This window comes from Leptodactylus fuscus, chromosome 3 (genome assembly GCF_031893055.1).
Source record: "Leptodactylus fuscus isolate aLepFus1 chromosome 3, aLepFus1.hap2, whole genome shotgun sequence".
Taxonomy (NCBI): Eukaryota; Metazoa; Chordata; class Amphibia; order Anura; family Leptodactylidae; genus Leptodactylus; species Leptodactylus fuscus.
In genome coordinates, this window is record NC_134267.1 from 93,277,807 (window position 1) to 93,288,106 (window position 10,300).

A 10,300-nucleotide genomic window follows, 5' to 3' on the forward strand; every position below is an offset into this window, starting at 1 on the left:
ATGCAATGAAAACAACTGCACCTATTACTTCAGCATAATTTAGTAAACAATATTGGTACCCAGTAAATAAGTCTCTAGTGGCCATCATTTGCTTACTGAAATGTTATAAATTGGCCTACTATCGTCTATTTTCATTATTAGTATCTTTCTATAATGTTAAGGCCTTATTCACATGAGTGTATAAACATTCTCCTTGTTGCATCAGGAAGAAACAGACAATTTTTATAAGTATGTTCAGTTCTTATGTTTGTGAATGAGATGAACCAGGAGGCTGTTGGAGTCTCCATTGGCTTCCAAGGCCAAGTCTTCCTCGCCACCAGCTAAATAAGTAGCATATGTTGCCTGGTTTTCCACACAGATTATGGGGCAATTTATCAGGACCTCCTGCGCAGGCGGAGGGTGCTCCTAATGTGTTAGAGTTACTGTAGTCATAATTTAGGCTGAGACCCCACATACTGAAACACAGCTAAAAAAAAACATGCTGCAAAAAAAGCTTTGTTTTTTCTGTTTTTCTAGGCATTTTTCCTTACCCTATTAAATCTATAGGGAACCCGCTTGCGATTCTGCAACTAGAATTAACATTTTTGAAAAAGTAGCTTATCTGTGTTGCTAAAATTAAACAAAATTCTCATTCACTTTGCTGATACTGTAAAACGTGGCATTTTTTCTGCTGAATTTCTGCAGTGTGGGACCTTAGCCTTATATCATAAATTTGGAGTAAAATGATGATAGGTCTGTCGATGCTAACAGCGCTGCCGCTTTTGAGAAAGTGTTCAGAGCATGTGTTACAGTGTCAGCAAAGTGTATGCGATTTTGTTTAATTCTGTGTAATTTACTGTTTGTGAGCAGTTCATTGTACACACTAACAGCCAGAATAGGGACCAAAAATATGGTCGTGTGAATAAACCTAAATGGGACTTCTATTTTTACATAAATTAAGCTGAAATGGTCATGTAAGTCAACATTATCCATCTTTTTTAATATACTTTGTACTTCGTTTCCTTCCCATTTTCATGATCTTTGTGTCTTGTTTACAAACCAAAGCTATTGGCTATTAGGCCTAATGCACATAACTATCACACAGCAGCTTTTAGGCTAAGGCCTCACTGGGCGGAAACGCAGCGTAAAAAAACGCAGAGAAAACGCTGGGTTTTCTGTCGCTGAAAAAAACGCACATGTACATGCGTTTTTCCTCGTGTTTTTCAGTTTTGTGCTGTGGAAATTCATTTGAGTCTTCTTTTGAGTTTTTCATTGCGTTTTTTTGCTTGAGTTTCTCATGTGCAATAAAGGTAATCGAAAGGCTATGTTGAAAATCCTAAGGAATTATGGTCCTCTGCTATTTAGGCCAGAAACGCAGCGATTTGGAAAAATCGTGGCGTTTTACAGTACTTGCAAAGTGGATATGGGATTCATGCGAATCCCATGCCCACTTTGCGGAAAAAAAATGCAGCGCGGACACGCTGCGATTTCCAAAACCGTTGCGGTTTTGAAAATCGCAGCATGTCAATTATATCTATGGAAATGCTGGTAGCGCTGTGTTTCCGCAATGCCCAAAAATGCTGCGTTTCCGTCCAGTGGGGCCTTAGCCTCAGAACGCATTGGGGCAGATTTATTAAAGTGGTCTAAAAGCAAAGCTGTCTGAGGCTCCGTACCCACGGAGTAACACGCCGCTCATTTAGACACGTAAACACGTGTCAGAGCGAGGCGCTTCAAAACACATCCCATTGAAATCAATGGGTTATAAAGCCTCCCATTGATTTCAATGCGTAGCGCGCGTAAGCCGGCACCCATTGAAATCAATGGGATTTGTTTTGAAGCGCCTCCCTCTGACACGTGTTTACAGTTAGGGCCAGAAATATTTGGACAGTGACACAATTTTCGCGAGTTGGGCTCTGCATGCCACCACATTGGATTTGAAATGAAACCTCTACAACAGAATTCAAGTGCAGATTGTAACGTTTAATTTGAAGGGTTGAACAAAAATATCTGATAGAAAATGTAGGAATTGTACACATTTCTTTACAAACACTCCACATTTTAGGAGCTCAAAAGTAATCGGACAAATAAACATAACCCAAACAAAATATTTTTTTTTTCAATATTTTGTTGCGAATCCTTTGGAGGCAATCACTGCCTTAAGTCTGGAACCCATGGACATCACCAAACGCTGGGTTTCCTCCTTCTTAATGCTTTGCCAGGCCTTTACAGCCGCAGCCTTCAGGTCTTGCTTGTTTGTGGGTCTTTCCGCCTTAAGTCTGGATTTGAGCAAGTGAAATGCATGCTCAATTGGGTTAAGATCTGGTGATTGACTTGGCCATTGCAGAATGTTCCACTTTTTTGCACTCATGAACTCCTGGGTAGCTTTGGCTGTATGCTTGGGGTCATTGTCCACCTGTACTATGAAGCGCCGTCCGATCAACTTGGCAGCATTTGGCTGAATCTGGGCTGAAAGTATATCCCGGTACACTTCAGAATTCATCCGGCTACTCTTGTCTGCTGTTATGTCATCAATAAACACAAGTGATCCAGTGCCATTGAAAGCCATGCATGCCCATGCCATCACGTTGCCTCCACCATGTTTTACAGAGGATGTGGTGTGCCTTGGATCATGTGCCGTTCCCTTTCTTCTCCAAACTTTTTTCTTCCCATCATTCTGGTACAGGTTGATCTTTGTCTCATCTGTCCATAGAATACTTTTCCAGAACTGAGCTGGCTTCTTGAGGTGTTTTTCAGCAAATTTAACTCTGGCCTGTCTATTTTTGGAATTGATGAATGGTTTGCATCTAGATGTGAACCCTTTGTATTTACTTTCATGGAGTCTTCTCTTTACTGTTGACTTAGAGACAGATACACCTACTTCACTGAGAGTGTTCTGGACTTCAGTTGATGTTGTGAACGGGTTCTTCTTGACCAAAGAAAGTATGCGGCGATCATCCACCACTGTTGTCATCCGTGGACGCCCAGGCCTTTTTGAGTTCCCAAGCTCACCAGTCAATTCCTTTTTTCTTAGAATGTACCCAACTGTTGATTTTGCTACTCCAAGCATGTCTGCTATCTCTCTGATGGATTTTTTCTTTTTTTTCAGCCTCAGGATGTTCTGCTTCACCTCAATTGAGAGTTCCTTTGACCGCATGTTGTCTGGTCACAGCAACAGCTTTCAAATGCAAAACCACACACCTGGAATCAACCCCAGACCTTTTAACTACTTCATTGATTACAGGTTTACGAGGGAGACGCCTTCAGAGTTAATTGCAGCCCTTAGAGTCCATTGTCCAATTACTTTTGGTCCCTTGAAAAAGAGGAAGCTATGCATTACAGAGCTATGATTCCTAAACCCTTTCTCCGATTTGGATGTGGAAACTCTCATATTGCAGCTGGGAGTGTGCACTTTCAGCCCATATTATATATATAATTGTATTTCTGAACATGTTTTAGTAAACAGCTAAAATAACAAAACTTGTGTCACTGTCCAAATACTTCTGGCCCTAACTGTATGTGTCTAAATGAGCGGCGCGTTACTCCATGGGAATGGAGCCTTAGTTGCCCATAGCAACCAATCACAGTTCAGCTTTCATTTTGTATTCTGCGTCTGAAAAATGAAAACTGAATTATAATTGGTTGTTATGAACAATTAAGACAGTTTTGCTTTTAGACCATCTTAATTAATCTGCCCAATTAATTTTTCGTGCAGCTATTCACATCCCTGTTTTTTGACAGACCATTGTAGCAGACCAAGAAAAATTAGATCATACTAGATTCATCAATAGACAATGGTGCATGAGGCCTAAGTGTCATCCTGGTCACGGTCATTACACTGAGTGAAATCTACTGCGATAATTTCCTGCATATTGGGCTATGATACATATAGCCGTCAGTAAAACATAATCACATATATTGTTTCCATATATAAATAATGTATGAATTTACTGGCCTCAGAAATTATGTAAATGTGAGGAAATGATACACAAAGTTTAATAGAGGGTTGTACGATTTGTCATAATTAAATTAAAAATTTGCTTTCAAGGTTAAGGTCTCACATAGCAAAATACAGCTAAATAACACTGTGGAAAAAATGTAGCAAAAAAAAATTGTTGCTGTAAAATGAAGTAATTTTTTTTTTACGCAGTTCCTTCAATGTGTGGCCGTAGCCTAAGAACATTTCATGATTTATATCTATACAATACATTACAAAGCAGATGTTTTGTATTAAATATTGTATACTGATTTTAAGTATCTCCAAGCAGAATCATTAGCCTTGCTGGCCTTAAAAACATAATAGTGTTTAACTTGTAATTCTTAGGCCTGGTTCACATCTGCATTTGGTATTCCGTTTGGAGAGTCCGATGGGGACCCCCCGAACGGAAACCTAAACGCATAGGACTATAATAGAGTCCTTGTGTTTTCTGCGCGGTGTCCGCACAAATCATGTGGAGAGAAAAGTGGTGCTTGCAGTACTTCTCTCCACATGATTCGTGCCGAAAACGCGGGGAGCCCATTATAGTCTATGGGGTCTGTGTGGTCTCTTAGCAAACCGCTTATTAATGCATATAGATTTCCATTTGGGGGTCCCTCTCCAAACAGAATACTAAACACAGATGTGAACCAGGCCTTAAAAGGTTGGCCCCTGTAGACAGTAACATTGGGTTCTCTGACATGTCTTTCTGTCCCTTCACTTTGTCTATGTATATCTGTAGCAACTTTCACAATTCCACTGGTTGTCCTGGGAAACAGACTTGGCTTTACATGTTGTCTGCTATCTATTTTCTTACATTTGAAACTCTGTCAAAAGCTTTTTAGTAACTAACTTCAAACTTCCACCATTTTAGTAACGTTGCAGGAACCTCAGCTGACCTGGATATAAATGGAGACATTGATTTTTTGTAGCTTTAGCTATCCCTACACGGCAACTTTGGGCATGACAGTAATCACAAGTCCAAAGGTTGCCATTTCACCTAGCAACATTGCAACTAAAGTAAGTTGTAGAAAAAAAATCACACAAAGGTTGTAATACAACATTATTCACTTCAATTAGTTGCGATATTGCCAGGCACAATGTAGCCTTAACCTGATATTCTGTTTACTGACATATAAGATTGAAGTAATAGATACAGTTTTTATATTGGGCATAGAAATAAATATAATTGTCCACTCATCATATAGGATAGCTGTGAGCTGACAAAGCAGCCTTAGGCTGGGTTCACACGGGGTTTTTGGATGGAATCCGCGTAAAAATTTGGCTAAAAAAAACACCTCCATTGAATCCAATGGGTTCCTTTTTCTGCAAGCGGTTTGTTACCGCTTGCAGAAAAAGAAGCGTCATGCCCCTTCTTGAGGCAGGAGGCGGCACGACACTCCCGACTAGGCCCATTCATTCGGGCCTAATCTGGAGCGGAATGCCACGACTGGATGCTGGTGCACTGTATACACTGCACCGGCATCCAATCACGGCGAGCCGTTTTTTAGACTGGATTCTGAGGCGGCCTCCGTCTGAAAATCCGGTCCAAAAAACCCCGTATGAACCCGGCTTTACATCTGACAACATATGCTTGAAGATTTAGTGATGCCCAAGTTAAAATTGATAGAATGACAGTCCATGTAAGGAGCATATTGGTTCTGGTAACTGGTTGAGCCCTAGCTTACAGACCTCCATCTGCCATGTTGAACAGTCTAAAACAAACTGTAATTTTGTAGTCAGTATTTATCCACAATGCTGTTATCTGCATGCACCGAATCTGATGTTACTACAGTAACAAAGCTTGGCATTGATATATAAATATATTTTAGGTGTTTTTTTTTTCTTGTCTGCTATTTTAAGGGCTGGACCCATTTATGGTCCTGTAGTTGCATAGGGGCCAAATTTGAAATAAACTAATGTATAAAAGCTTTTGTGGTACTTTGAGACTAAATGATAAGATTCTTAGCCATGAATTTTAACGGTTTAAAGTAAATGTTTTTGACATTCACATTTTTCTTGTTTATAGTTCCTAAAACACTCTAGAAGTTTATTCATCTCTTTCCATAGGGTTCGGTTTGAGAGCTGTGGCTTCTTCACTGAATAGCAAGCACTGTGCCATGCATTGCATAGGGAATGTGCTTGACATTTCAACTTAGCCCCATTAAAAGAACAAACAGGAGCAGATTTATCATTGTGTCATAGATATAAAATTTCCCTGAAATCTGTCTTGGAGGGCAGGACATACTTCACACCAATACACTCATAAGACACCTTGACCTACATATATAAAAACTGTTCTTACAAGACGTTTCAGTGTAATTTATAGCAAGAAATCAAATGACTTCATATTCAGCATCTGAAAAAGACAAAACTGGAATCTGATTGGTTCCTTAGGAAAACATTGACAAAAAATGAAATATTGTCTAAACATTTGATTTTTTTTTACAGCATTTGTCATTAATAAATATTGTAATATATATTATTAATGGATTCTGCCTTCTTTCCATGAAATCCTGCACTGAAATCCCCTTTCTATCCCTTCATTATTCTTTCCATGTTCCTTTACTGCCAGCAGAAATCCTCTCGCTATGAGCAGTATCATGTACAATTCCGACAAGCTGAGGCTTTTTGGGGCTAATTTCAAACCATTATACCTCAGATATATCTCAGATACCATACAGTTTGGAATAGTGGTTCTGGTGTCATATGAAAGATGAGATTCTCAACTAACATATTCCTAATCATAATTCTACCTCTATTATTTCTGTAGGTATCATCAGGATATGGGAGCTGATATGGTATATAGCTTATACGTCTATACTATATACTTCTAATGTGAAAATCTCATCTTTTATATGACACTAGAACCACGGTGCTAGGTTTTATAGTGCCTCGCATATAACTGTTTGAAGCGGTCCACATCAGCCTCAAATACAGGAGTGGGTAGCAGTGAGAGAATTTCAGCTGACAATAGGGAATCAGGGAAAAGTATAAAGAAGAGAAAGAAAGCAGATTTCAACACAGGATCTTAAAGGAGAGAATATTTCTTCAAGACTGAGATCTTGGCAGAAAATGACAGGATGATCACAGGTTTTAGTATGCTTAAAAATCTTTAGATTCGTAAGGGCTTTCATATTTTTGTTTTAGGAAGGTTGTGTGGATTAATGTGTCATTATGTATTGATCAATGTCTACTGACATAAATTTTCCTTACATGTGTATTTCAAGGAGATGTATTCAAATACTGTCTCTGGTGTTTGTGATAAGAAGCTTTTGACAAGCCAAATTTTCGCAACCTTGGTCTTATTGAGCCACACAAATACAGTTTTGCTAATGTGTCTTTATACTATTCCCCATTACAACTAACTGGCAAAAACCCGTGGCTGTCCAGCAGACTAGGGGTGACTTCACTAGGTGAGAGTAAGGGCCTGTTCACGTTAGCATTCAGCTTCCGTCTGGAAGGAGTCCGCATGAGGACCCCCCCCGAACGGAATATCAACACAAATGCAAGTGTAATATCAATGGAATACCAGCTCTTGCATTTGCGTTGGTATTCCGTTAGGGAAGGGGGTCCTCATGCGGACTCTAATGTGAACCGGGCATAACTGGTAACATGTTACACTTGCCTGTGCAGTGCTGATGCTGACTGTAAAGAAGCAGGTCATATATTATTTGTGAGTAAGAATAACACAGCATGTATCATTATGCACTTCATTTCTCTGCTGTGTGGAGAATGCAATAAATGTTAAACATTATGCAAGCTAAACTTAAAATATTTGTTTTATAAATACTGTACATTAGTATTTAGCTGTTTCTTTTGTGCATTTCTTTGTAACCTCTTTTATATGTCAACAAGAAAAAAAAATATTTACATTACTTACTCAATGAAGTCTTTTTTGGCTATTTATTGTATGCTGTGTAGGCACAAACAATTGGCGTAAAAACAGTGGATATATAAAGTGTCCGGAGAAACTCTGACATTCATAGAGGACACCATAGCATACATTGGAGCTCCGTTCTGGTACTGGTGCAAACCATTGCATATGACCATGCTTTGAGGAGGGATGTTGTGCGTAATTGCCAGCCCAATATTTTTTGCATTGCAGAATGTTTGGGCAGGTTTAGAGATATGTTGCTTCATCGCATTGCCGTGTATGTGCGCTGCACATAAAAGGGAGTCTGTCACCAGGAAACTCTACTTGAAACCAGCCACAGTGCATTGTAGGAGCTAAGCACCATCGTACCTTTAGGTCATCTAGTAGATGCACCATTTCTTTTGAAAAGCTGTTTTTTATAAATATGCAAGTAGTGAAATGGGGTGGGTCAGAATCTCAGGTTTTCAAACCTAAATTCAGAGCCCTTGGAAGCTCTGACATACTCCCCGATGCACTTGGTCCTTGTTTGCACATTTATGTATCATATCTATAGTTTTTATCTATCTGTACAAAAATATAGAAAAAACTTTGGGAGCCTTCACACAGAGTTTACGCTCCACTCATTCTGAACGTAAACTCGTTCAGAGTGAGCGGTGTAAAATCAGATCCCATTGATTTCTGTGGGTGCCGACATACGCTCGCTCTCCATTGAAATTTCACTGCGAGCAGTCCCATTGAAGTGAATGGGAAGTGCCGGCGTATACGGCAAGCTCTGCTCATGCCGGAGCGTACACGCCGGCACTCCCCATTCACTTCAATGGGACTGCTCAGAGTGAAAGAAGCAGCCCATTCATTTCTATGGGGAGCGCTCGCATGCCGGCTCCCATAGAGATGAATGGGAAGTGTACGGCAGCCCTGCTGTAACGCCGGCGTGTACGGCTGTGATACACGCTGGCGTTACTCCGTGTGAATACAGCCTAAAGTGTTGATCCAGAGGAAGACAAAAAAAAACACAAGGCTCATGCTAATTGCCCTATTTCAGGGGAAAAAAATTCCTTCCAGACTCCAATCTGGCAGTCAGTATAAAAACCCTGGATCAACGTGTCCTTATAATCTAGAGACCATAACCCGTAATATTGTTCTCTTCAAGAAAGGCATCCAGGCCCACTTTGAACTTATTTAATGAATCCGCCATCACCACTTCCTGGGGCAGAGAGTTCCAGAGCCTCGCTGTTCTTACTGTGAAGAATCCCCTTCTATGTTTCTGGTGAAACCTTCTCTCCTCCAGACGTAGTGGTTTGTCCTCTTGTCACTGTCACCGGCCTAGGAGTAAAAATATCCTTAGAAAGTTCTTTGTATTGTCCCTTCATGTATTTGTACATTGTTATTAGAGCTCCGCATAGATGTCTTTTCTCTCAACTGAATAACCCCAAATTTGTTAATCTATCGTTGTACTCCAATCCACCTATTCCCTAATCATTTTGGTTGTCCTTTGCACTTATTCTAGTTTGATTATGTCTTTCTTGTATACTGGGGCACAAAATTGCGCACAATATTCTAAGTGTGGCCGTACCAGTGATTTGTATAGAGGCATAACTATGTTCTTCTCATGAGAATCTAGACCTCTTTTGCTGCATCCCATAATTTTATTTGCCTTGGCAGTTCAGTAGTAAAATAAAACAGAATGGCACTTGTATATATATATAAAAAAAAAAAACATAATCGGAAGTTTTGCAACTGTTCTGTGCTTCGGACCCACTCCTGGTTTTGGTTTACAAATACTGACCAAATACTGTAAGCTTTAGCACAGTGTTCATGTTTTGGATTTCATAACTATCCCTGCATTCACAAATTGTAACTACTATTATTATAAAACATCTTTCCATTGACTTGCATGTATATGATTTTCTATTCCTTGCAGAAGCATGGCACAGATTTTGTAGGATGTTCTTTCTCAGGTGACAGCTGGTCTTACACGACTATAATGCTTTTACGGTCCACAACACTAGTTGCTGATCATCAACTTACACTCTGCAGATGTCCGTGACCTGCCGCACTCGCCCGTAGAGTTCTATGGGCGAGTCCGTGCAGTGCCGTGAATTGCGGCCATTACGGACATGTTCTAAAAAGTGCGGACGTCGGTTGCGGCCCGGCAGACCATGGATAAAATATCCGGTGGTGTAAGAGGCCACATTGAGTATAATGTGTCCGCAAATGGTCCGCAATTAAAAACCCTCAATTGCGGACCATTTGCGGACTTAAACTACGGTCGTGTAAGACCAGCCTAAGGCTCCCTCTCAGCAGCTGCTGTGTCTATTGTGTGCTCCTGCTGCTGCAGCACAACACAATAGACACCTCAGATACTGGAGTCCTTCTTTAGAATAAAGTGATGCATCAGCTGAGTTGTGTTTTCTCAGGAAATAAGAAAATTGCCCGGAAAAGAAGTCTTGATATCCTATTATCAGGCTGAA